The sequence below is a fragment of the Montipora capricornis genome, chromosome 6, assembly GCF_036669925.1.
Source record: "Montipora capricornis isolate CH-2021 chromosome 6, ASM3666992v2, whole genome shotgun sequence".
Lineage (NCBI taxonomy): Eukaryota > Metazoa > Cnidaria > Anthozoa > Scleractinia > Acroporidae > Montipora > Montipora capricornis.
In genome coordinates, this window is record NC_090888.1 from 17,536,490 (window position 1) to 17,563,989 (window position 27,500).

The 27,500-nt window shown below is 41.2% G+C and overlaps 2 protein-coding genes across 4 annotated transcripts in view; both read left to right on the top strand.

The window, feature by feature from the left end:
* Window positions 1-27,500, top strand: part of LOC138051655 (uncharacterized) — a 91,844-nt gene that overhangs the window by 48,869 nt on the left and 15,475 nt on the right. The gene's annotated exons all lie outside the window — the stretch shown is intronic.
* Window positions 711-27,500, top strand: part of LOC138050922 (D-inositol 3-phosphate glycosyltransferase-like) — a 32,068-nt gene continuing 5,278 nt past the window's right edge. Inside the window, exons 1-3 of the mRNA XM_068897168.1 lie at window positions 711-788; window positions 8,776-8,848; window positions 17,178-17,209. The gene's annotated coding sequence lies outside the window, so the exon portion shown is untranslated. The remainder of the gene's footprint in view (window positions 789-8,775; window positions 8,849-17,177; window positions 17,210-27,500) is intronic.

Sequence of the window (27,500 nt, forward strand, 5' to 3'; positions counted from 1 at the left end):
TTCTCCTCTCTTCTTGAATGCGTAGAATATTTCTCCGACATTCACTTCAAAAGGGCATTCGTGATAGCCCTTGACTACACAGCGCACTGACAATTCAACTTGCTTCGCCATCTCTGGAACAAGCAAACTCCGTAACAATTGTGTTCTGGGAATCCCGGTTGAAGTGCAAGGATAAAAGTGCGCAATCGAATTACCCAATTACCCTGGACGTGTAAATATGCCCGGGACCAATGAAGCACGCCCACGCTAACACGCGCCAGAAAGTTGCATAATGAATTATTAATCAATGATTTTCTATAGAAATCAATGGTAATCAATAGCAATTAAGACTCCGAGTGTGGGTATCGATTTTTATCGATTGGTTGCACCAATCAATAACAATCAATGGATTGTTATTGATTATTATTGATTGTATTGATTGCAATCAATCGATCGGAAACCATTGATTGACAACGCCGGGACTTTACATGTAGTTCAATACTGTTGAGTTTGCTTCGGTGCTTCGGCCAGGACGTGCTTCGTGGAAAGATCTAGGCTATGTTGTAGATGTTTGGAGATCATTTTGTCGTTACTAATCGAGCTGACACGTGTTACCATGCCCTCGTTTACTCGAAGTGTAATTTTCTCTAATATTTCACCGTGTGACTCATGATACGGATGATGCTTGCGTGAAATTCGAAAATACCTCTTTCACTGTCATTTTTGTTTGAAAGGCCTTCAAGAGCTTTCTGTACGCAGATTAATGATCGTTTTCGCTAGAATAAAAAATCCATCACATTTTGTGCAAGGTATGCATTATAAACTAACAAATCTCATCTCTATACGGCTGTATTTTTTTGTAATGAACCAGCGCGTAAATATGTTGTTGTTCGAGACCGGTGCCTTCACCATTGTATCAACCAACAGTTCTTCCAAATCGAGGAATATTGTAATAAAATATACCTTTGTACGGAGTAAGTGAAGTTAATAGTGAAGGGAAATGTAATGGCATGACTGGGTTGGTTTTAAAACTGAAGAGACAGTACAAATTGAAGTTACTGTACTAATTAATCAATTTGGCTTCAGGAAAAATCATTCAACTTTGTTAGCATTGATTGACCTACATGAAAAAATCTCTCTTGCTCTTGATCGCAATGAACATGCCGTTGGCGTTTTCTTGATCTTTCTAAGGCCTTTGATACCATCGATCATAATATTCTGCTTGACAAACTCGAACACTATGGTATACGTGGCGTGGCTCTGGACTGGGTTAGAAGCTACCTCTCCAACAGGTTGCAATTCGTTCAATTTAACGGTCAATGTTCTTCTCCTCAAACTATCTGCTGTGGTGTCCCCCAGGGATCCATTTTAGGCCCCTTGTTTTTCTTGCTCTATATTAATGATTTAAATAACGTATCGACGCTCGTCGAGCTGATTTTATTCGCTGATGATAATAATCTATTTATGTCCGATAATGATCCTGTATACCTGGCAGCGTCACTCAATTCCGAACTTAATAAATTATCCACTTGGTTTAAGGCAAACGAACTCTCCTTAAACCTGAAGAAAACAAACTTTATGTTATTTAAGCCTAGACAGAAAAGGTATCATTTTCCAATGCAAATATGCATAAATGACCAGAGAATCGAACAGGTTAAGGAAACGGTCTTCCTCGGTGTTGTCCTTGATGAACATCTGTCTTGGAAACCGCACATTTCTCAAGTAGCTTGTAAAATCTCGAAATCAATAGGTGTCATTAATAGAGCAAGATTTTTTCGACCTAAACCCTGTCTAAAAACTCTGTATTATTGTTTAGTTTATCCTTATCTTCATTATTGTATTATTGTCTGGGGATCTACGTACAAAACCAATCTTCGCCGTCTTGTCTCTTTGCAAAAGCGAGTTATCAGAATTATTTATAAATCAACTTTCGATTCTCATTCAGACCCTATTTTCAAAGAATTAGAACTACTAAAACTTTCCGATATTAGACAGCTAGAATTGGGTAAACTTATGTTTGCTCTTAACCATTCTCTTTTGCCTTCAAAGTTCAACAATTATTTTTCTTTAAACAAACAAGTCCATAGCTATGCCACTAGACATGCGAACGATTTTCACCTTCCTTCTTGTAGAACAAACTTTCGTAAATTTTCTGTCAGTTTCCAAGGACCTACTTATTATAACTCTATAGAAAATGATATTAAAGAATCTAATTCTCTCCACTTATTCAAAACGAAATTGAAAAAAAAATTATATATGAATTATTAGTTATAAATCTTGTAGTAAATAGTTATATTTCTTCTCATGTCTGATATTATTTTCATTCTTGTTGTTACTTGTATCATACTTTATATTCTGTCAACTCAGTCTATGTAATTAGTTAATTTATACTTACCTTCATTGTATTTTACTTTCGATCCAGGCCTTACCGTTAATGTTAACTTTATTTTTACTCTGAGGGAGCCCAATGTCTATAAGCCTCATGGTTTCTTTTTGGGCTTCCTCACCACTTTCATTTGCTTTTGTGTAACTGTTTTGTTTTATCGTTATTTGTATTTCGTGGTAAATCAAATAAAGCTACTAAAGCTACTAAAGCTACTAATTATCTGCTCCTGGGGCTGGACAATCTGCGAGCCATGCGAATTTCGCATTTAAGTCTAAGAAACCATTTCAAATAGCGCTGATAAACAGTATTTAAGTCACAGCAACCATTAGCTTTCAATAACTGTGTGACTCGCATGTTGACTCGCATAGCTAGCCATGTTGGGTTGCATGACTTGCAGCCACGGCTCGCATGACTCACATGGCTCACTGGCTCGCACACTGTCCTAACTCTCTGCCCCTCCCACAGGAAAAAATAACAGATTCCCATTTTTGGATATTTTAGGGTATTCTCAAGAATACCAACAAAAATCCCAAATTTGGAAGAGTGAGACAAGTCCCAATCAGGGAACTTGGTTGGGAATTCCCTGGTTGGGACTTGTCTCACTTTGCCAAATTTGGGATTTTTATTGGTATCCTTCAAAATACCCTAAAATATCCAAAAATGGGAATCTGTTATTTTTTCCTGTGGATCCCAAGCTAGACACTTTGAATAAGCAGAGGCTGTGGAGAAGGAGGGGCTTTGGGGACCCCCCACTTTTTTCCTATGGTGTTCTTGGGAGCAGGGCTGGTGCAGTAGTGACAGTGGTGAGAGCACTCACCTTCCACAATTGTGGTCCAGGATCAATTTCGAGATTTGATGCCATACATGTTGGTGAGTTGAGTTTGTTGGTTCTCTATTCTGTGCGAGGGTTTTTTCCCCGGGTACTTAGGTTTTCCCCTCTCCTCAAAAACTAACATTTGATTTGATTTGGTCTGATTTCAGTTTATTATTATTATTATTATTATTATTATTATTATTATTATTATTATTATTATTATTATTATTATTATTATATTATTATTATTATTATTATTATTATTATTATTACTATCACAGTCTTTGCTGGAGTTCCTTTAGTGCATTAGCCGGGCACAAACCATGCACCTGGGGATCAGCCACTCAAGTCAATCTTTCTGTTCAGATACTAAGCACCTTTCTGAGGATTCAAGCAGATCCCAGCAAGCAGATCTTTTGAATCTCTGTCACAGAAGCACTCTTTGCTACTTTCTCAATGTCTTCTACCATTCCTTTTTTTACTGTGCCAAGCGCACCATCAACTACAGGAATCCCTATCAATGGTTCAGCCTTCTCAAAACCGGCCGGTCGACAGCTCAATGAGCCCCCTTCTCAGAAAGCTTGACTGTCTCCTTCCAGTCAGATAATGTCAGACACAACACATTTCTATCTCGAACGTGAAGTCACTGGAGATATTATAAAAGCTTGAAAAAAGTTTGTTTGACATACAAATTTGCGTCCCCAATATTTTTTTGCGTCGTGCACATTTAATGTTTATTTAACCACTATTTCTTATCAGACTCCAAGCAAGTGTCAATTCCTATACGTGAAATTTTGTCACTTTAAATCCCCACATTGCACTAAATTGCATCTATGAATGTCTAAATTTTAAAAATTCCCTAAGGGAGCATGCCCCCAGACCCCCCTAGAACCTTTTGTCCTTTGGGTACTCGCTTGGGTGCCTTTAGCACCAAACCGTCTCTACTTTCCTTATGACCTGCTCCCCAAAAATATTTTGAGAAGGCTGTGGTTTTCATCTGCGACATTCTCTGTATTTCAACTTCTAAATCTTTATACTTGCTTTATTTTTCGATTTCCTTCAATGCAATGTTCCTATCTGATTGGACAGTCATATCAATCAGTTTACAGGTGGAATTTACTGCATCTTTAACAATGATGTCAGGTCTGTTCGCTGTTATAGTTCTATCAGTATTGACTGGCATGTCCCACATGATGGTGAGGTTGTTGTCTTTATTATGCATCAGAGTCTCTGGTGCGTGTTGGTACCATTTGTCTGTAATCTTGAGATCATGATCTTTACAGATACTCCAATGGAGATATGCTGCAGCATTATTGTGACTGGTGATGTACTCTGTTTTGGCTAAGACCTCACATCCAGATACAATGGTCCACTGTCTCTTCATGTTGCGAACACATTCTGCATTTGCTCTCCACTTGCTGGCCACATATTACTTCTGGAAGTTTCTGGTGTTTATTGCTTGATCTTGAGCTGCCACAAGTAGTCCCTCTGTTTCTCCTTTCTGATTGCTTGACAACCATTTGTTGGTGGTGATTGTGTCTACGTGGGGCTTCTCTAGGATCTTGGGATATTGACCATGCAAAGCTTTGTCTTTCCACTTTTCTTCTTTCGTTGATTTCATCTTAGACTTGAATATGTGTTTCAGGGCCAGAGCATTATTATTATTATTATTATTATTATTATTATTATTATTATTATTATTATTCAGTGTTCGACACTTACTTTCTTAGTACTTTGCCCTTTGGGCAACTAGTTCTGTGTTTTTTGTTGCCCATGTTTTTTTTTCGTTGCCAGCCTTCTAAATACATGTGGCCCATTAAAACTCAAAGGGGGCTTTTAAAATTGTCAATTTTGAGTACAATGTGTGTAACATGGGCTTGACAGACCAACGGGACTCCTGCTGTGTCCATGGTGTTCTGGTAACCTTCACAGTTTTGTTTTGATAAGCATATATTTAAGCGTTTTTTCTTTTCTAGAAGACATCAAGGGAGATTCCTTTACTATATCTCTCTGAGATTAGGCTGGTTTTCAATTAAATGCAATTTGTACCGAGTAGTATGTTCTTTAAGCCTTTTAAAGCTGGTTAAGAAATTGCGAAACAAAAGGTAAAATTTTCTTATGCGCTTGTTCGATATCAAAGTATCGAAGCGTATTTGGCCGGAAAACTGGGTTCCATTGTAACAAACATTTTTTGCACATGGATAAAGATGGCGGCTATGAACATGTTCCTTCTTCCAATCTGTTTCAAGGTTTGTACCAATATATTTTTAACGGAAAATAAATGACAGCAAAACGATGTAACATTGTTATTTTTTTATCATGTTTGCGGCGACTACGTCATATTACTAGTCACATTTTTTGTTGTAAATCAAATCGTTCCGCAAAATATTAGTCAACCAAAAATTCTGATTGCCCGATCGGGCAAGTCTTAGGGTTGTTTTACTTGCCCACGGATATATTTCGCTTGCCCCGTGCAGTCAGGCAAGCGATAGTGTCGAACACTGTTATTATTATTATTATTATTATTATTATTATTGTTATTATTAATGAGGTTAAACGAAGTTTAACCAAGTAAACAAATAGGAGCGACTGCAGCCAATTGGTCAGTGGTTTTAGTATACTTGTGCATGCGTGGAATTCCTCATGCTTTGGGCTGTAGCACTTGTTTATCAGTGTGGCGGGAAGTAGGAGCATTATGTGTGGAGCGTTTAGCGGTTTTTGTTTCCTATATACAGTCGCCATTCCGTAGATTTGTTCAATAGTCAGGTCTCCTTTGGGTCCAGTTACGGGTTTGTTTTGGGGGAACGCAACTTCGGGCGAACTTCCGATCGAGTTCGGATAGCCGCCATGTTGGATTCTTGTAGCTTTATTTTTGGCAACGTCAGTTCACGCAGCTTCAGTAAGCGCTTTCTACCATCAAGATCTTATGCAGGGCCCTGCTTCTTATTGCGTACAGCCATTCACGACCACGCGGAATTTGCTTGGGTGCCTCGGCCGTACAGAATACCGCCGTACATCATGGCGTGACCTTTGGCCATCTCCGATCCCCGTACAAGCATCATCTGGCGGGAAGGTTGTCTTCGACCGACCTTGGACAGCGTATCCTTTGCGCAGTTTCATGTGGGACGGGGCATTTCATGCTTTTGGACTTAAGAGCTAGCTAGCTCAGTTGTTAGGTGGCGTAGCGTCTATTTTAGCGTCTTGCTCATATTCTGTCAGGCTTTTAGCGTTATGGCCGCGTCATAGGCTCTCTGATACCTGGTTGTAGTTTGTTTCTAGTTTTGCTGTGGGCCATGAACTCGACTATAAGCATCTGTTATGTAGCTGGGCCACACATACAACGTACACTTCTCTGGTAATATTATTGATGCTACTATTACCATCATCAAGGCTTAGGCCGTTGTATATTAAAGTGACGTGCATTGGAGTTTGCTTAATCTTATGAATCGGTGTGGCGTTTTGCGTGTACTTTCTCTTTTCATTTGCTAGCATATTGCGTGGTCCTGTTTTGTACAGTTTAATGTAATTATGTAGTTTAATATAATTACTTAGTTTACGAGGAGCACGCGTTATACTTGTGTGCATTGTTGGTTTAGCCTTTTTGTGTGTGTGTGTGGCATTGTAATCTTAGCGTTGTTTAGTGTTGCGTTGCGTCTTAGCGTTGTTTAGCGTTGTTTTTGCGTGGCGTTATATTCTTACGTTGTTTAGCCTTGCATTGCGTCTTAGCGTTGCATTGCATTGTATTCTCAGCGTTGTTGCAGCATTGCAGACCTGTTATGTACGCGCACCTGTCCATATGTCATTTGTCAACTTTCCTTTCTTGCTGGCAGTGTTTTGTGAGGCACTGGCACCTGTGCATCAGTGTAGGTCTGCCTTCCCATGCATTTTGCTGTGTTCCGTCGGGCACCTATGCCAGTGCATGCATGGAGCTTATGTTGGTAAACCTGTGCAGTCGGCAGTCTTTTGTGGTCCACCTGCACGTAGATCCCTTGTGTTTGTAGTAGCATTTGTGTGAATTGTTATGCACACGTGCCATACACCTGTATAGGTGTTCCTTTGTGCCAGCAGTGTTTTACGAGGCACTCGTGTCAGTGCGGCGGTCAGGGGTCTGCGACCCTTGCATTTCACGGTGTTTGTTCATGCAGCTGCTCCTGTGCATGCCTCTAGCTAGCCTTGGTAAACCTGTGCATTCAGCGGTCTGCTGTTGTCCACATGCGCGTGGATCCCTCACGTTTGTTGTAGTTTCTGGGTTTTTCTCCTATCCCCCCCCCCCCCCCCCCACCTCCTCCCTTTCCTCCTCCTCCTCTAGGCAGTAGGAAAAAGGTACGAATTCTAAGACGTTTGACGAAAGCCACACTTGTATGTGCGGCGAAAGGCGGGGACGCAACAGGCGGGTGCTGGCAGTTTGCAGTAGCACGTTGCAGTGGTCTAGGCTGATATCGTGGTCATGAGCAGTTCTTTGGTTGTTGGGTTCCGTCGGAAGTGGGCGATTCGAGGCTCTGGCTTAGGTGCCATGAGCCCTTCTCTCGGAGCCATCTAGGCTCGGAGGTCCTCTGGCTGGGAGTGGGGGCTCATGGCTGGGTTGTCAGTTTTTGCCAGCCATCGGTGCAGTCTCCATCTTGGAGCTGGATGCCAATAGTGGATGCTCCAGGATTTCTCGGGCACCCAACCTCCAAATAGCGACGTGGTTGTTTATTATTATTATTATTATTAGTAGTAGTAGTAGTAGTAGTAGTAGTAGTAGTAGCAGTATTATTATTATTATTATTATTATTATTATTATTATTATTTCGTTCATTCACACGATATGTTGTTAACGTGGTTTGTAAACTAGGCATTAAGACACGACCTATGGCATTAGATGTCCAGTGTTCTTCTCAAGATTCTTGCCGTTCCCAACAAGGAGGCTTTTTGTACTCACTAACGTGCAATCTAGCCCAATTTTCTTCTACGATGTTTTCAAATTTTTGCTGAACGTCCCTAGTGCACCACTGACAATTGGTACGACAATTACTTTTCGGCAGCTCCAATTTTCCCAATCTCTTTTTAATTCTTGGTATTTTTTCCATTTTCTCTTGTTCTTTTTCCAGCACTCTTGTATCAAAAGGGCACGCGATATCTATCACATAACATGATCTTTCTATCTTATCAAGAACAACTACATCAGGTCTATTATGCTCAATTTGATGGTCTGTTTGAATTCGGAAGTCCCATAACACCTTTACTTGATCGTTTTCTATAACTCCCTCAGGATCATGATCATACCACTTGTCTTTGCATGGGATGTTGAATTTCTGACAGAGTTTCCAATGGATAACTTGGCCTACCTTATCATGTCGCCACATTTTATACTCTCTTTGCGCCAATTTCTTACATTCCGCTACAATATGACTTACCGTCTCTTCTCGTTATTATTATTATTATTATTATTATTATTATTATTATTATTATTATTATTATTATTATTATTATTATTATTATATGTTTTCTCCTAAACCTCCTCCCCTCCCCTCACACTTCAGTGAATCCATACCAAAGCCTGGCGCCCTTACTGTCAAACCTACTCTGCGGCCCCTGATAAGTGTGCGTTTTGTAGGGTTGTTTTGCTTTGAAAGAAAAGGATTGAGAAGAAGGCAGCAGTTCTGCCAGTTAAAGGTTAACTTCTACAGGTGAGTTTATCAGTATTATATTTCTCAACACTTTCACATTTTTCTTCAACCCATTCACACCTAAAGTGCCCCAAATTGGCGAGTAAAATCATCTGTTGTTAGCCAGAGTAAAATTTCTAACTCTGACTCCCAAGTCGGGAAGGATTAAAAATCTCTTTGTTAATGTTTTAAGGTTAGGGTTAGGGTTAACGAGTTTCAAAGCTTTCAAGTAATGTTCTTATGAGAAGGTTTGGCACTACAATGCTGTGTCATGTATTAGCAATGTTATGGTACCATAAGAAACACCAATTATTACTGGGTTGCCAAACCCAGTCGGAATCTGTGTTGCATTTCGTGGTTTTATTTCTTTCCATGTCGGGAAAAATCTTGCCTGTCACCCCACTCCTAAGTGGAGCCTTGTGCGCATATTTTCTTAGGATCGAGAGGGTAGTGGGAAATGCGTAGATTTCTCTGGTAGACACAGTAGAATGATTAACTTAACTGGCAATGGCGTCGAAAGTCATGTAAGGCGTATTGCATTTTAGTGGATCTTTCAACAAAATATACCCTCATGGAGCTCAAGAATGGATCGTCAATTGGATGAACAAGACAGCGCTGAAAAATAAATGTCTGGATTTTAAGCTACGAGTAATGGTCTTCGACAACAATTTCATTTTTCGCCTTTGAATATCAAGTGAGCTTCGTTTCTAATATTTACTAACTTGGTATTATATAAAACACTGAAATCAAATAGCAAATTTAACAAACATTGAAGGAATCGAACGCCTTGAATGTATCACAGTGTTTACTCAAGTCGCATCTTAGTTGTCTGGCAATTTACATTTACATTTCCCGGTATTTTGTACTCACCTGTGCAAAATTGTTTACGGTCAAGGTTCCGAGTCGGAAAAGGGTTTGATGTGAACTGTCAAAAATTTATTTAATTGCACCTCTTGTTTGCACGCACGCAATTGAAATAGGAAGTATTTTTTGCCTCTGACAGTAAATATGTTGTTTGTTTCAATTAATTTTGCTTGAAAAGGATTTTGCCGAGATATTTCCAGCCTTTGTGAACTTTAATATCATGTTGTGTAATTTTCGAGCTTAACAAATTTGCATACCTGGGTTGAAATGTGATACGCGAGGCTTTTTGTGTAGCCTGCGAGCAGGCCCTCCGAGGGACTGGGGTTGGGTGTAGAATGAGTGAATGCACTAATGGCTTTGTATTTTGAATGTCGCGTCCAAATTTTGGACGCAAAATACTGATTGGCTGAAATTAAATTACCTCGTGACGTCACCATTGACAAGCTCCGACAACAAGAAAGCCTCTTCGCTTCGCAGAGATGAGGTGGTCAGAAATGCGTCTGAGAAAATTGTAGAATGTTGCAATTTACCATAACTTTACATAATTAAAGGTCGGGCAATGGCCTCTCTACTGGAAGGAAGGGAGTTCTATCTCTGTTATCCACAGAATTCGAGAAAAGTCTTATTTCCCAACTGTTTTTCGTAGCGGCCAAAATACGAGGGCGACTTCATGTCACCGTGGCTGCCTCTGTTGCTGATTTAACGATAGAGGAACTCTACACGATTTTAGCAAGTATTTGGCTAAGCCGAAAAGGCGGCTCCACAAATGATTGCTCGATCTCCTCGTAACTGCGCAATACTCCGATACACTTGAAAACAAAATATTCCAATTTCCAAATTATTTAATTAGTAAAATACATCATATCTATAACCACAATTGAAATAAAATGGTGTAGGTATTAGAATATCTGTCTAGTATTAAAGTGTGATGTAGCAGTTGTAATGTCTGTATTTCATTAAAATAAATTTAAAAAGATAATTCCGCTTTGCTTTACCGAAATTTGGCAGCAGTTGTGGTCGACGAGTCTCACACAGTGGAGATGCGGTCAGGGAAAACGAATGTCTCTATTACGATTCCCGTCGTTTGAAGTTTGTGTGCTAAATTTTTCCCTGACGAACGAAACACTTTTTCCGCGGAAGGGACTTCGACGAATTACCGTACTGAATATTCAGCTACGCTTTACGGCATCAGCAATTAGTTTCTGCCTCGGGCAAATTGAAATACACAACGCGTGGGTTTCTGTTTTCTGTGTTTTTTTCAATGTTTACTTCTGGTGCGCGCTGATTGGCTAATTTTTGACAGCTCTCTCAGCGTGACATCAGGAGGCGGCATTCAAAATTCAAAGGGATGCGTGCAGGCTCTCCTTCTCTCCCACCGAAGAGAGAGAGCCTGCTCGCAGGCTACTTTTTGTGGTATTGTTCGGTAAGCAGGGAGGGTTCACGAAAATAAACAAGTCTGTTGGAAGCGTGCTTGAGTTTCAAAAAATGAGCCCAAAAATCAGCAAAAAAAATTGTGATGCTGATGAATAATAAAGTACCTGCTATCTCCAAAACGATGGAATTACCTGGTGATAAATAACCTCATCTTGGAGAGTAAATTTTTGACTTTGCAGAAACAATGGTCAAACTCAAGAGTTGCGCGATTGTGATCTTTGTGTTGAATTTGCACATTTCTTGTCAAACTTTATAACAATTGAAAGAAAAAAGAAAACTAACAAAAACAAAACCTTGTATTTTGCCATCATTTGACACAGTTACTTCACTGTTTCGAGAGTAAACGCGCCGCGGTAACTTCATCACGGCGCCCGCTGAATCCATGTCACTTTCTTTACTTTTGCAGCCAAAAGTACAGTAACAAACTTGAACATAGCAAAAATCTCCCAAAATGTTTGTCGTTGATCGTAACTTTTTATATTCGGGGTTCAAAATTATTGTTGTTTTCATGTCGCAAATGTTGTTGCTGATGACCATCCTGAAAACTTCCTTCTGCTGTTCCTAAAAACTGTGTATTAATATTTATTCACTTTTGCTTCAACATTTGTTTTGATTAAAGCAAGCTAACAAAATCTGTACCTTGCTTAGTTCGCATTTTTGGGCGTTAAAATAGAATTTTCGGTCCTTTGCTTCTGTTACGGAGTAGTGTATATTTTAGGTCACCCATCCAGATACTAACCCCGCCGGACAGCATTTAACTTCAATGAACTTTTGTAAAATACAAAGCTGTCAGACGCTCAGAGTGCACGCTTAAACTTGTGGTAAAAGAAGTTGTGAGGGAACTTGGAAATGATCAACATGTCAGCGTAGAAGCCAATGTCTCTCGATTCCCTTTTATTTTCTTCAATCTTTCTGGGTTTGGTACTTTGCGAGTAACCACATGTCTTCTCGGGGGGCTATTTACCTAAGACTTTTACCATGGCACTACAATGATAGACAATACCAAAACAATATCGTGCACTGTTAGAGCTACATATTACACAAGGACAACTTGAATCTCCTGGAAGACAACACACAGCTCCGTTGACATTATGGAATAAATCGCTGTGTTACTTCACTACCACACGTAAGCAATGCGTGTCAATATTTTCTAAAGAGGACAGGAATTTCTTCTTTCTGACAAATGATTAATTAATAGGCCGGTAGCCAGGTTTTTATCCTCAGAAAAGGATCTGTTTCGCCGTACGAACGTGTGGAGTCTGTGAGCCAAAGGGCCTCTGGGTGACGCCATAAATGGTCTTAATAACCCCCTAAATTGAAAAAAATTGCCTGGAACACTGCACGTACCACAGGCAACCCAGTATACCCTCACGGAGGGTGTAGTTGCTGAACAAGATGCGGTCGTTATGGTGATGTAATAAGTCACTGTGGAAACGGCAGGGAATGGTTAAAAATCTCTTTGTTATTCTTTTAAGGTGGCTCAAGCTGGTTTCAAAGCTGTCAAATAAAGTTCTTATTAGAAGGTTTGGCGCTACAATGCTGTATTATGTATTAGCAATGTTATGTTACCATAAGAAACACCAGTTATTGCTGAACAAGATGCACTAATGTGGTGACGTAATAAGTGACCGTGGAAAGAGGAAAGGCCGGTAATAACACCCTTTATTCTGGGCTTCTGATAGGGTGCAGAAAAAAGTTAATGATTATGCAGAAATTTGGGAAATATTATGCGTAAACATGCGTTGATTATGCTGAAATTACGCCTGATTATGCAAAAATTTAAACGACTTATAAAACTAATAATCAGGCCTGTCCAATGTATTTGCATGCTTATGGTAAGTCAGGACTTGAAATTGCGACCAATACAGTCGCATTTGCAACTGAATGTTTTTCTTTTGCGATTCGAAATATCTGAAGAAGCCGCCATGCAACCAGCTTTCACCGTTGAAATGGAGGGATAGCAGTTGGCACTTTCCCACAACTATTTCTAAAATAGATAAAGCGATGAAAACTTATTTCGTTTCTTGTTATGAATTTCGTTTCAATTTGGAGATATGGCACAAAATTTCAATGTGGTTGGACCACGATCCATTCCCTCGATCATTCAGCATTTTCAGCGGTTTTTTACTCATATATATATAGCAGGCTCCTATTTTCCCTGCGTATTCAATTTGTAACTATAACTTGCAACTAAATTTTCACATCTTGCCGCAAAATTGCGACCAGACTTTTTTTTAATTTTCGAGCCCAGGGTACAGTATGATACAAAATTATGATTTACAACACGGTTGAACTAGCGTCCAGGCTCATTGTCGACAAATGCATGGAAACTGCTTACGACCTTTCAGCTTGCAAACAAAATAACGTGTTTTCTTCGATGTTCAGGAAAATAAGCGTTTCAAAAAAGTCACTCTCTTTGGCTTTTAGTTGGTGAGGGTGTTAAGCAGCTGTTTCATCACTAATATCAGGCACTTCTTCTGTTTTTTGTGGAAAATATCGTAATTATGCGGAGGATGCAGATTTTAGGGAATTATGCGGATCCGCATGACTGCACCCTGTCAGATGCCATGTTTATTTGTCTTGTAGTTGCACACATCTCGAAAACAAAGCCAGTGACCTCCAAGTATTAATGCTGTAAAGGAATCAGAAAGCCAAGATGAAACTCTCTGCAACGTTTTTAAAAAAAATTGTACAGTCAATTCAGAGCGTCCTCAAACCTGCGTTTTTTTGAGGTGGCTCTGATTCTGCAGATTTTTTTTAAACTTTGCAGAAAGTTTCATCTTGGCCTTCTGACTCACTTTCCAGTAATAAAAAATAGGGGTCACCGAGTTTGTTTTTGAGATATGAGCAACTTAAGCCAAACTATAGGGTGTTTTTGCTGGGCTTTTCCCTTGACAAAGTAACTTGTTACATCGCAATAATGACCACATCTTGTTCCGCAACAATCGGCTTTTCGTATGATACCATGACATTGCACAGTAAGTAGTGCCAATCTTTCTAAAGAGAGTGTCTCTTCGAAGTGTTGAAACTGGTTAGAGCCACCTTAAATGACAATTTTGTGCCACCAGTGGATTCCCTGCTGAAGCGAGGCTGACTTTTTCCTCTATCTGCAGAAGGTGTTGGCTTATTCATTAGACAATGTAAAGTGTAATTATCATGCGTAGAATGTGTTTCTAGTTCTTGTTTTGAAGTGTTGTGGGTTGAGTTTTTTCATGGGAGACATATACATCTACTTAAATATGAATTTTGCAACTACAGCAAGACTTTTGCAATGCATGCAAATCTTCTCCATTCTTCCTCGTACTGATAAACCAACAGGAGTATATGGCACTTCTGCGACATTGATTGATATTGTTATCTCAAATAATCTCAAAAACAGTATTTCCAGTGGGAATACTGTTAACAATATTAACAGATCATTTTTCACAGGTCTGCCTGATTAAGACGCTTGTACGAGATTCTTCGCCCTTAAATACGAGACTATAGCAATTTCACTCAGATGATTTTCCAGCAGATCTACAACAAGTTGATTGGAACAATATTTGCGGGGATAGAGATGAAGACCAATCATTTTCTAAGTTCCATAAATCTCTTAATTGCGTAATAAATAAGCATGCTCCTTTTAAAGTTTTATCCAAGAGGAAAGTGGAACTTTTGGCTAAGTTATGGCTCACGCCAGGGATTAGAAGATCAGTATGTGTTAAAAATAATCCTTTCTTTTAACTCCATATCTATCACACTCTAATTACTCCCTATCTAACTTACGGCGTTAATGCTCTTGGGGCAACTGTGCACTCTTCATTTGATCTTTTTTGGTAGTGCTCATGAGCATGCAATTCCCTTTTTTGTCAGAGCAAACTGTCTTCCTTTATCATTTTCTTTTTTCCAATAGTTATCTCATGTATGACGTTAATGGTCAGTCTGCTCGTATTAATTTTCGTAATCAATTTACCAAAACCAGTACACTAGATCGCAGCTATACCACTACCAGCATCTTCAAAAGAGTTCTATGTAAAGGCTTCTAGAACTGAGCGAATGAAAAACTCTTTTGCAAGAATCGGAGTGTTGATCTGGAACTCTATCCCTTGTAGTGTTGGATTTTTTGTAAATCTAAATTTCATAAAGCTATCAAGTGTTCTTGTTATTTTCATTGCATTTATTTATATATTTGTTTATTTATGTATTTATTTTATTATTTATTTTGCTTATTAATACCATACATGATGTATTTATTTTACTCTCCGTTGCCTTGACTAGCCTCTTATGCTAGTTGCAGTGTGAGAGTTTTATATTAATAGTCTTAACTATAACAAATTGTAACCAGGTGTTAACTTGAACTTCAACTTGAATAAACTTACTAAACTTTAAAGTCTTATGTTTAATTTTACTAATATACAGCTGCAATCATTTGACACATTCACATTTTACTCTGGAACAACAATAATTTACATACTCATTTTATATGTAGCCCTTACAATTATTTCATCCAAAAAATCATGGCCATGTTTGTGGATGCAAACAGTGGACCTCAGATTAGCTCCCTTTGTGCATGGGCTGTTCAATGGAAGCCTTTGCGACTAAGTTTGAGTTGTAACTACCCTACCCATAAAAAGTTACTATAGTAAGAACAATAAGGGGACTTCGTTGAGGTCAGTAACGTGTTTGAGATATTGCGTTCATTATTGAGAAGACATTTGGTCTTGGAAACTCCATTGAACACTGCTCATAATTACCAAAAATAATTTTATGTCACACCAATGATTTAGTTATGCTATCTCGAAAGACCCATGATCAGGTCGCAAACCATTGATTTATTGCAGAGCTCTCAAGTCTCATGCGTTGAGCGTTAGTTTCGCGCATTTCGATGCAATCTCATGCCGTTAATGTATGAAGTATAGGCTGATATGTTAACTGAAGCTGACCATAATAAGATGGGCTCTCTTAGCAAGCAGTATGAAAAAACCAAAATTGCGGACTTGACGGTGCATTTCCAGCAATTTGAGAAGTGCAAGAGCATGCCCCCCAGACCCCCCTATAGTTTTTTGGTGCCTCCGGCACAAAAAACACAGGACACAGGCTTCAAAATAGCAGCTGGCTGCCGGTGATAGCCGGCACTTTGGTCACACTTGCCGACGATTTTTCACGGAAGCAACAGAAAATTATCCTTTTGACTACAGAATGAGAAGCAGTGATTCTGCTTCTGACTAACACTGAGATACAATAGTAACTTTATAGTAAGCAGTTTTTACTTTTACCTAACTAGTTGTACAATTCAAGTACTGAAGATTTGTCTTGAAATTTATCAGTATGGCTCAGTGGGTAGTGTATGTCTACAGCACATCATAATATTCACTCTTGAAAGAGAACATCAACTAATTTCCGGTCAGAAATCATATTTTATCTAATTAAGTGATAATTCACATTGCTACCTTTTTAAATTTGTGATACCTATATCGATATGTTAAGTTGGCAAATATCTATTACCATTGTTAAGTAAATTACACAAATATCATAGTGATGTTGATATTATGAAGTACTGTATCAAATCGTGCTGTTGACTTTCGGGGGGTAAGCGTAGGTGCTGATTCATTTTTCTTGACAGTCGGCTAAAAGTCAGCCTTGGGGAAAAAAGCCTACAAATTCAGGCTGAAAGCTCTGATTTTATTTTGAACCCTGGGACACTTGTGCCTTTGTCGCAATCTTCAGCAAGCATCTCATTCTTGGAAAACTTAAGAATTGAGAGCTCTGTTATTCTATTAAATCAAAAAGTTCCATTCTTGTGTGTAATGAAGCAATAATTATTTTGTGAAGTACATGTACATGTACATGTACATAGCCTTTCTTTATGTTTATTTCACTATATATCAGTTCTTTATGGTTCTCGGTGATACGGACATATTTTTGAAGCTTTTCTTACTCAACATTTAAATTACAGTAGATCTGCAACTCACATAATTGAGCAAGACATCTTGAAGTTGAATGCCTTCTTGTCTCTGCTGTAGTGGTTAAATCTCATACTGCTTATTGATTTTTGGTTTTGTTTTCTTCAAAGGAGGAAACTTCTTTACCCAAGTTCTATTGCAGGTATGTACCAAAGCATGATTGTTCGATTTCACTGTTACACATGTGGTGTGCTTCCAAAAGGACTCATTTTTAAGAACAGGATTATCCACAAGTTACTTGAAAAAAAAAACAGAGAGAGAAAAAAGCCAGTCTGAGGAGTGAGGTCTGGAAGTGGGCATTAGCAAGATTATGTTGAAATGATAGGAACTTGAAACGGATTTCCATTCCCCTTAAGACTTGTAAAGAGATGTTTGATGAAAGCACAGGGATTTTCCATTTCGGACACGAAATATGCTAACCATGATTGTGTATATAAGCACCAGTTTAGCTTATAGCTGTTTAATTCCAACTGATGAGATACACACGCAGGAAACCATAAACAAACATTACAAAGCGTGCCGTTCTAAAACATAAAACGAAAATAGCGATCACTGAAATGTTGCTAAACGAAGTAGTTCGAAATAAATGAAAGCAAATAAATGCAAAACACGATAGGTACCTCATACAGTACGAGATTTCCGAGATACAACCAGCTCACAAGAGAAATTTGCAAACACCTTCCACACAGAAAATTTCCAGGCTTCCGAGACTATTATGGGCAATTCCGTAGACCCGCAATACGTACAAACTAGATCCTACACCGGCCCCAAAAGACCAACTACATAAGCTAGTTGTCTTTAAATAAACAAAGGATCTAGTACATGTATGTTGAGCAACCTTTGGCTAACATAAGTCAAGGTATAATGTTCAATGTCACACATTTGACCCGCATGCCAAATGGAAAACAAAGTAATCACCAAAAGGATTCCGAGGTGATCACTCCAACAAATTTGTTGACACTGTCCTTTAGACATGCATGAACACAGTTCCCTTGACGTACGTTGTAGAGTTATTTAATCAGTCACTCTTGAATAGCTTCAGGATCCGAAAGGTCTCCTTCCAAAAGACGTAGTTTCCTCACATCCCGCTGAAGGCGCTTCGCACCAGCTGTACCCACAACAACTCGTCGAACATTTCCCTTTTCATCGTGAAAGACTTCTTCAACCAAACCAAGCCGGTCAGTGGCCTCTTGGTGAACTTTCTTCACTGTTTCGTCCCACTGCTAAATTGCGTTTCGGGTAGAGCCACTTCTGCCTCTCTTGAAGTGTGGGAATGTACTCCTTGGTCCATTTAGCCCACGATATATCAGCCATAGTTTGAGCTTGCTCCCACCGTTCACTGGGCCTAGGATTATGCACCACTGGTAGACCACCTGCAGGGCTGCATGGGCTCCTGTACCACAGAAGTAACGTGTTCGGCGTTAGAACCAAAGGATGGTGATGGTTGTCAAAGTGCCAAGTGAGTGGGCGATCGTCTACTATCTTCTCGGTTTCACAACTAATAGTGAGTAAAGTCTCGTCATCGACCAAACGATGCCCAACAAGAGCACGCAAGTGCTTTCTTACAGATCTGATCATGCGCTCCCATACGCCACCCGCGTGACTGGCGCTTGGGGGAGAGAAATTCCATTCAATTCCTTTCGCCCTCATTTGGTTCCTGATTCTTTGTTGGTTCCACGCCAGCAGGCTTGTTTAACCTCAGCTTCAGCACCCTTGAAGTTGGTTCCATTATCACTAAATAGCTCTCTTGTGGGGGCTCGTCTGCTTGCAGATCGGCACACTGCTTGCATAAAGGAATCTGTTGTAAGGTCGTGAGAAATCTCAATGTGTATTGCCCTGATTGCCAGGCAAGTAAAAATGCACCCAGAGCAGAGCGTCTCCATTTGATCTTAATAATCTATACCAACAGATGATAATGGTGGCATCCCAGGAGTCAAACGAGCTGGAGGGAGCGGGGCCATGATCTGAGTACCAGGGCTTTGGTTTCGACGACGGCATGGAATGCACCCACTGACAAAACGCTTTACTGTGCTTGGCCCTCTGATGACCCAGTAATGTTGGCGGACAACAGCCAAGGTTTGATTAGTCCCGGAGTGGCCGTTTGATTCATGCAGATAGCGGACTATAAGTCTTGTTACATGATGGTCTGAAGGAAAGATCACAGGGTGCTTCAGCTCTAGGGTCAGATACATTATGCTCGAAAATTCGAGTATTATGCTTTTGAGCGTCACCCAAAAAACCTAGTATTATACCCGAAATTATGCTCTAAAAATATAGCATTATGCTCACCTGATTTTTATTGTATTCAACATGTTTTAATAACAACTGTATAATAAAACGATCTCTTGGTCTCTCCAAGTGAGAAGCACAACTTGTTAGTCTTACAACTTGTTAGCTAAAGAAATACCTTATTTACATATCTTTTCTACACCTTTTTCAGTTCAAGTTCAATGAACCTAGCCATCGTGAATGTTTCTATCTCTTATTGAACTGAAGCATAAGCGAGCATTCTATGTAGTCTTGCAGGGCGAGGTCCTGCAAGTGACCAAATGCCGTCGTAAGAATAGAAAATACTCTCTCGGACGATGCAGATGAAGGCTGCATCAATAGGATAAGCTTAGCTGCTGCAGACCAGAATGGGAGCTTGGCTTCATTTTCTTTCCACCATCTGATAGGATCAATGCCATCAGCTATGCCGTCGGCTCTTGCAAGGTATCTTGGAAGGTCATTCTTCATGTTTGCAATCATGGCAACATCATTCAGGAAGGCGATCGACGTGAGGACATCTACATCATTTGCTACAGGGCGGAGCTGAGTTATATGGTGAGGACTGAAAAGCCGTGCAGCTTTAAACATTTCCACTTGGGGACCCATGACTCCCATCACCGTATTGGTGAAGTACTCCCGTCCTGGTCGAATTGCCGCAATGCCATATTGATGGTACTGTTGGGCAACCGCTACATTTCCCCCAGAAACTTCTCTGGATAAAGCTGTTAGGTTGGGGAGGTTGGCACCATGGATGCTGTTCTGAATAATTAGGAGCTGCTCATAGCACTGCCAAGCGAGCGTGCCATCTCCTTCTAGGATGTATGTTGACTCAACCATGGGCTTGCCTGTATCGACGACTGCAGCTAACTCAATCTGGAGCAACAACTTCGTCTGGGCGTTGGCGAGCATTTCATCTAGCTGTCTTAGGGTACATGTAGCTTTGTTAGCAGCCTCCTGTAATCTCGCTTGCAAGAAAGGATGGATCTCAGCGAACTGCAGCATAATCTGGTTTGCTACCTCCCACCAGCTCCACCACCTTGTTGGCGAATAGGATTTATTTGAGATGCCCGTACGCTCTTTCCACGCGATTCAAGTTGCGGGATTATGGCCAAACAGGGCATTCCAGAGCTGTAAGAAGCGCCTGAGTGTGGGGATGTTGAAATGACTGCCTATGCCTCAATTGCATGGGAAAAAAACGGACATCCACCACCTTTGGGAAAACTACCTTCACAGTTCTCATGGCAGCTCCATTAAACGAGGCTCCATCCCTCATTGTTGCACAGAGACTGCTGTTTTGCACATTGTATTGTTGTGCAAGAACCGTGATGATTTTGCGAGCCAATTCGTCTCCTTTTAGAGATTTCACTATCAGCTGTAAGCGCACCAGACGTTGCTTTATTTCCCAGTCAGCTGTTATAAATCTAACAACTATCGCAAGCGCTTCACCAAGTCGCGTGGTTCCATCAAATATGACAGAAACGTTATGGCCTGATATCTCTCCCTTGATCATTTCCTCTTCTTCCTTCCGGACAAAAGGGATAAGCTGTCGCATGTTTGGTACAGAGGTCAGACGATAGCCACCTTCTTCCAACAACTCACGGAAATCGTCCATTTTCTGAAGGGGAACACCGGCCTTAAGGAAGGTCTTCAGGACTCTAACTCTAAAAACCCTCTGGTTATCGCTTAGCATTTCGCCTTTTGGGTGCACCTCCTTGTCAATTCTTCATGGCATCAAGCACTGTCAGGTCTCTTTCCTTCTTCTTTGCTATTTTTTCTTCACGACAGGCCTCACAGAACAACTTATTGTTTGATTTTCTAAACGGCTCGTCTTTGAACTCTTGTTTTTAATGTAGTTGATTTCTTGCTCACCTTTCGTGGTCCACGACCGCTATCACCTTTCTTTTTGTTTGAGGAAACCACCCGGCTTCTGCCGAGATCTGAAACCTGTGGACTTCTTAATTGGGATAATTCATCCCGTGTTAGCTGTGTAGAAGCACCTTCTACTAGTTCTGATGGCTCCGAGCCAGTCAAATCAACGTTCATCAAATTGCTGGCAGTCATCTTGAGTTGTGAACTCGCAGAGCTTAGCAACCTGGCATAAATAGGCAACCAGGCCTTGAATAAGCAGCCAAGCCTTTGGAATATGAAATCCTTTGACACACTCGTTACGATTTCATGAAAAATGGATTCACGAGATCGTTTTTATGGTTTTTCATTTCCTTTTAATATTTTTGCAGAAAAAAAGACCTATTATGCTGGCATTATGCTTGATGCTCCATCCATAGTATTATGCTCAAAATTATGCCGGCATAATGTATCTGACCCTATTCAGCTCACTGTCCAAAGGTGCATTGTCCAAACGACCGCCAACCCTAACAATACCTTTGTCTACAACAGGATTCAGCTTGGCCAACCGGCTTGCATTCTTGTTACTGAAAGGATCTAGCAAATGAGAATCCCTTTGAACAAGCCTTACAATTTCTTCCAATGCGTCAACATTCTCAGTGACCTTCAAAGGGCCCGTGGTCAATAAAGCCTGACCTTGGCGAGTCTTCCCAAACCGAAGCAGCAGGTACCTCTTAAACCTTAACAACCATGCTAGGATGAAGGTCGGCTGATAAGACGATTAAAGGATGGTGGGAGATTACTACCAGAGGTAACTGGTGCCAACCTGTGCATTTCCTTTCTTCACTTCTGCATCAGTTTCCTCTACCTCAGGTAAATCAGTTGGTTGCTCTGGCCACTTGTTTTCCTTTTCCCATAGAAACTGAGGACCCCTAAACCAAAACAGCATCTGTTGCTGGCCCCAGTCTGTTTCCAATTCATGGACACCTCTGGATGCAAGATCAGCGGGACTTAAGTCAGTTGGTACATGCCTCCACTGGGATAGCATTGTAGAATCATGGATCAACTGCAATCTATTGGATTGAAACCTTCTTGTAGTGTTCCTCAAGTATCGAAGCACAATAGTGGAATCTGTCCACAGGACAACCTTGTTGATGGGTAACTGCATTTCTCCGCAAAGTTGATTGTTAACCTTCACAGCCAAAGTGGCGGCAGTCAGTTCTAGCCTCGGTACTGTGATTGTTTTAAGTGGGGCTACTCTAGCCTTCCCCATGACCAGACTACAGTGAATACGATCCTCAACATTAATAAATCGTTAATACGAAGCAGTCCCATGTCCACTTACAGAAGCATCAGCAAAGTGGTGAAGTTCAATGCTCTTGATATCTTTGAAGTCCGCTGGTTTGTAACACCGGGGTAGTTTGACAGAAGTCAAGGCTCGAAAGTTACTCTGCCAAGCTTTCCATGATTTTAGGACCTGTTCTGGGAGATCTTCATCCCAGTCATGGCCGAGACGACAAAGTTCCTGAAGAATACTTTTAGCTGGTAATACCATAGGTGCAGCCAAGCCTAGGGGGTCATAGAATGAAGCAGCGTTTGATAATTAAAGATACCCCTCCTTGTCTCCGCTGGGATTGCTCCACCTCGAAATCCAAAACTATCTTCCCCCACATTCGAATCGACACCAAGTGCTCCCTCTTGTGTTGGCCTTTCTAAGTCAAGGTTCACTGTGGATGCTCGTTCGCCGGTAGGTATATGACACATGACGCTCTTATCATTGAAGACCCACTTGGTCAGTCGGAAGCCCCCACGAGCCAGTAATTTGGGGAGTTCACCAACAAGTTGAACTGCTTCCATGGTTGTGGCAAGAGACGTGAGGCAATCATCCACATAAAAATTGCGGACAGTCTCTAAAGCTTTCTCACTGAGGTATCCTTGGTTATCCTCAGCTGTCTTTCTGAGTGCATATGAACAACAACTTGGTGATGAAGTCGCTACCAAGAGATGAACCAACATTTTGTGATCAACTGGGTTCTGATCAGTGTCCCCTTCTGGCCACCACAGGAATCGCAGTGCCTCACAGTCTTCTGGTTTTACCCTAACCTGATGGAACATCTTCTCCTGAATGTCGGCCATAAGAGCAACTCTTTCTTCACGGATTCCCAAGAGCACTCCCACTAACGAGTTTGTGAAGTCTGGCCCCTGCAGAAGCTGATCGTTTAAAGAAGTGTTGCAAAACTTTGCTGCGCAGTCAAACACGATCCTAACCTTTTTTGATTTCTGGTGATGTACAACAGAGTGATGTGACAAATACAAAACAGGACCAGCTGTATCATCTTTAGAGGGTGGATCTTTGGCGATAATCCCTCCATTTGCAACGTAGTCTTCCATAGTTTCCTTGCATTTTGCAAGGAACCTAGGGTCCCTAGGGCTTCAGTCGTTTTTTCAACAACAGTAGTCTTCTTTCTGCCATGATCTTGTTGTCAAGTAAGTAAGGGGTTTCGCACTTTCAGGGGAGCTCAATCTCATAATGACCACCAACCATTTTCACAGAACTGTCTATAATGGACGTGGCTCGACGATCCTCCATGGAAAGGCACTATTTCAAGTCAGCTGTACATTTAGTGAAATCTGCCGCATTGTAAAGGCGTTCTAGCTGATACTGTATAGGATCCAGGCCTTTAACGGATTAAGTACAGCCCAACGATTGGTCAACATGGATGAAATTAACTTTGGCACTCTCATCCCTCCTTCCTTCAGTGGTCCCATAGCAGTCCACCCCAGCAATGTTCGTTCTGCATGATGCTGTCCTGTTTTCCCGGTACGTACCTCAAAGGGGCACAAAGCTTCGGGCACATCGCTGCCAATCAGTATAGTTACTTTTTTGTCCACAAGATCTGCTATATCAATGTTCTTGAGATGTGGCCATTCCTCCACACCATTGCTCGTTGGGATGCTTCTGGTAGTAACTGGTAAGGTTTCCGTTGTCCAAACCTTCTCTAAGCGAACTCCCTTCCCAGTAGCAACACCAACAACATCAAGGCATAATTGCTGACTTTCTTTGCATTGAGTTCCTGAGACTGTAGACAATGTGAACTCCACTGGTGTACAGTCTGCCCCAAGCTCTCTGGCAAAACTACTCAGACACATGGTGGTGTTGAACCACTCTCCAGAAAGGCATATGTTCCAATGATATGACTGCAGCTATATGGTGTGCTGACCTTTACAGGAACTACTTGAAGGCCAATACGACCAAAGCTGGTCCTCGAAGCCACATTACTTGTTGCACTAACACTGGTAGCATCATTCTGAGAAGGCCCTCCAGAGGCAGTGTGGACTTGGGGCCTGGACTTTGGGCCAAGCTCTGCACTGTTCACTAATTCGTGGACTGAATTTGATGAATGCAACAAGAGATGATGCCTCCTTTGGCAACCTTTAACCCCGCACAACCTTGCAACTCGACACTTCTCGACAAAGTGTCCTGGACTGAGACACGAACTACACACCCTTTTCTCATCCTCTAGGTTTTTTTGCTGGTGGAGTGTTAATTCTCTGAACTTATGGCAGGGCTCGAGATGGTGACTGCCCGAACATAGGACACATTTAAAGAGTTTCCTCTCGCTGCCGTGATGGCCACCACTCCAGGATTCATCGCCAAATGTTGCCAAGGTCATGCTGTTGTTGGAGAAGCTAACTTTGCCCTTGGATGAAGATTTGTGACCTCTTGGGGCCTCCTGCTTCGAGTTGACAATTTGACCGAAGTAGATGTTGACAACAGCAGCACGGCTCTGTACGAATTCTGTGAGGTGTGTGAATGTTGGTGTGGTCTGAGCTTCATAGAGCTGATTGGCTCTCTCTGCCCATTTTGCTCTGAGGTGGATAGGGAGGCGGGCGACAATCTTCCCCAGAGTATCCATCGAGTTAAGATTGCTACTGTGCCCTAGCTGGGTAGACCCGAGCAGACATGTTTCCATGTCACGAGCAAGCTGGGGCAAGATCTCTGGATCAGGATTTCGGATTGGAGGCCCACTGACCACTCTCTTAGAAAAGCCCGAGTCACCACATGCGTTTGGCCAAAGTTCCTTAGTAGTATCTCTTTTGCTCGCTTGTAACCTTCTTCAGGGGGCTTAATAATACAATGTTCAACGGCTTGTCGTGCTTTACCTCTGCAATACTGAACAAGGTAACTTAGGAGATCGGCGTCATTTTCCTCCTTGCATTGCCTTCCACATTTATCTCAAAGTTCCACATAAACAAAGGAAAGGTATGGGGCTCACCACTAAAGCTCATGTATTTTCTCTGAGGCATACGAAGACCACGCACCACTTCATCCATAGTGTTTTGCTGTCTTTCCAACAGGCTTTGTAATTGCAGTGCACTGCTCAGGTCTGCTGACTGGCTACTTGCCTCGTTGTGGTGTACACTGGGCAAACAACGCTGTTGTGATCTTGATTCTGTTTGCTTAGATGCTGTGCATTCTCTAAGGGGCAGCCACTGACCGCTCCATCCATAGTGTTCTCTTGATTTACGAATGGGTTACTTATCCGTTAAACACTGCTCGAAATTGGTGGTTGATCGCTTATTCTGCTCTGATGCATGCTGGGTAAAGGATCCCTAAGTGTTTCATTCTCTCTACAACCCCTTTCACTCCTTGAAAGTCTTTCCTCGAGACATTGTAGCTCCTCCTGTTGACGTTTTATTTCCTGTTTTTTGTACATAATTTCGCGTTCCTGGATGGCACAATTCATTTCAGTTTCCAACTTCTTTCTAGCCTCCCTCATACGTTTATCCAGCGCCGCCCTTTCTGCCAGTTCTTCCTCCTCCAAGGCGCGTAATCGCTTGGACCATTCCGCCTTAGCAGTGCTAGGTTTACTTTGCAAGGCTGAATCTTCCTCTCTACTAACTGACGTCTGGTAACGTAAGCTTATTTCGCTGTTCACTGACCCGTGTAAGGTCCCAAGGCTAGGCCTAGGGTCGCTCGAAAACGTATTAGGGTAAAAATTTCGCGGCACAAATGTCGGTGCCAGTGGAGTTAACTGTCCACCATAAGGTTCCTGAGCAGGAGAAACACCGCTTAAAGATTCCTGTTGTAGAGAAAAACTTGCAGTTTGCTGTAATAGAGGAGGCTCAACATCTGAAACCGCCGGTCGAAGCGAAGCACCACTTGAATTTTTGGCTAATAACGACTTCTTACCGTTATTGTTGTCGAGTATATAGTTTTTTGGACTATCAGACACGCGTACATTCTCTTCTCCGACCGCATCTTCAGAATAAAGTAGATTTTGAGAGGCTCCTTCGGTCACTGTGATTTCATCCTTTGAGTCTTCGAATTCCTCTTGTTGTTGTAGCATTAATGTCCTCTCTTTCTTCGATTTTGTCTTCCCTTTAGTCTTTCCCTTTTTCGTCATCTCGATGTATGAGAACTATATAAGCTCCAGTTTAGCTTATAGCGGTTAACTACCACTATTGAGATACAAACGCAGGAAACCATAAACAAACATTACAAAGCCCACGGCTCTAAAACAAAAACGAAAATAGCGATGCCTGAAATGTTACAGATCGAAATAGTTCGAAATACATGAAAGCAAACAAATGCAAAACACGATAGGTACCTCATACAGTACGAGATTTCCGAGATACAACCAGTCACAAGAGAAATTTGCAAAACACCCTCCACACAGAAAATTTCCAGGCTTCAAAAGCACACGGCAGGAAAAAACTGCCCGAAACTATTATGGGCAATTCCATAGGCTCGCAATACGTACAAACTAGATCCTACAGTGCATTAATTTTAACAAAATGCAAGTTTGTTGAGATGCAGTTCTAGACAGTTTTCACTATCACGTCTTTTGACTTTTGTGGCCTCAAACATGCAGGCTCAAGTATCATTCTGTATGTGAAGGCATTGAGGCAGCGCATGGACCATATCGTAAATGTCTTCATCCTTTTGAAAAGCTTTCTCTTGAAGTGTTTTTTATCAGGCCAAAGTCATGCAACGATGTTTGTCACATCACTTGTTGAAAACGGTTTTTTTTTTTTTCAATCTATCAAATCAGAAACTCTCTCAAATATCATCAGACAACAAGTTCAATTTTTGAACTGGTTTCTTGCTTGGAACTTAGGCTTCGGGCTCGTGCCACCAGTGGTACAGTGTTTTTTGGTTTTTTTCCCAGTCCTTGGTCTTTGCCTTCGACATGTGTAGTGTTGTCTCCATTCTTGGACCTTTTTGTCCCAAAAAATATTCCTCTGGCCCTCTGGGTAAGGTTCTGGTTTAGGCTGTCTGGTTTGTGGACATGCCCTTCTGTACATGTACATGTAAA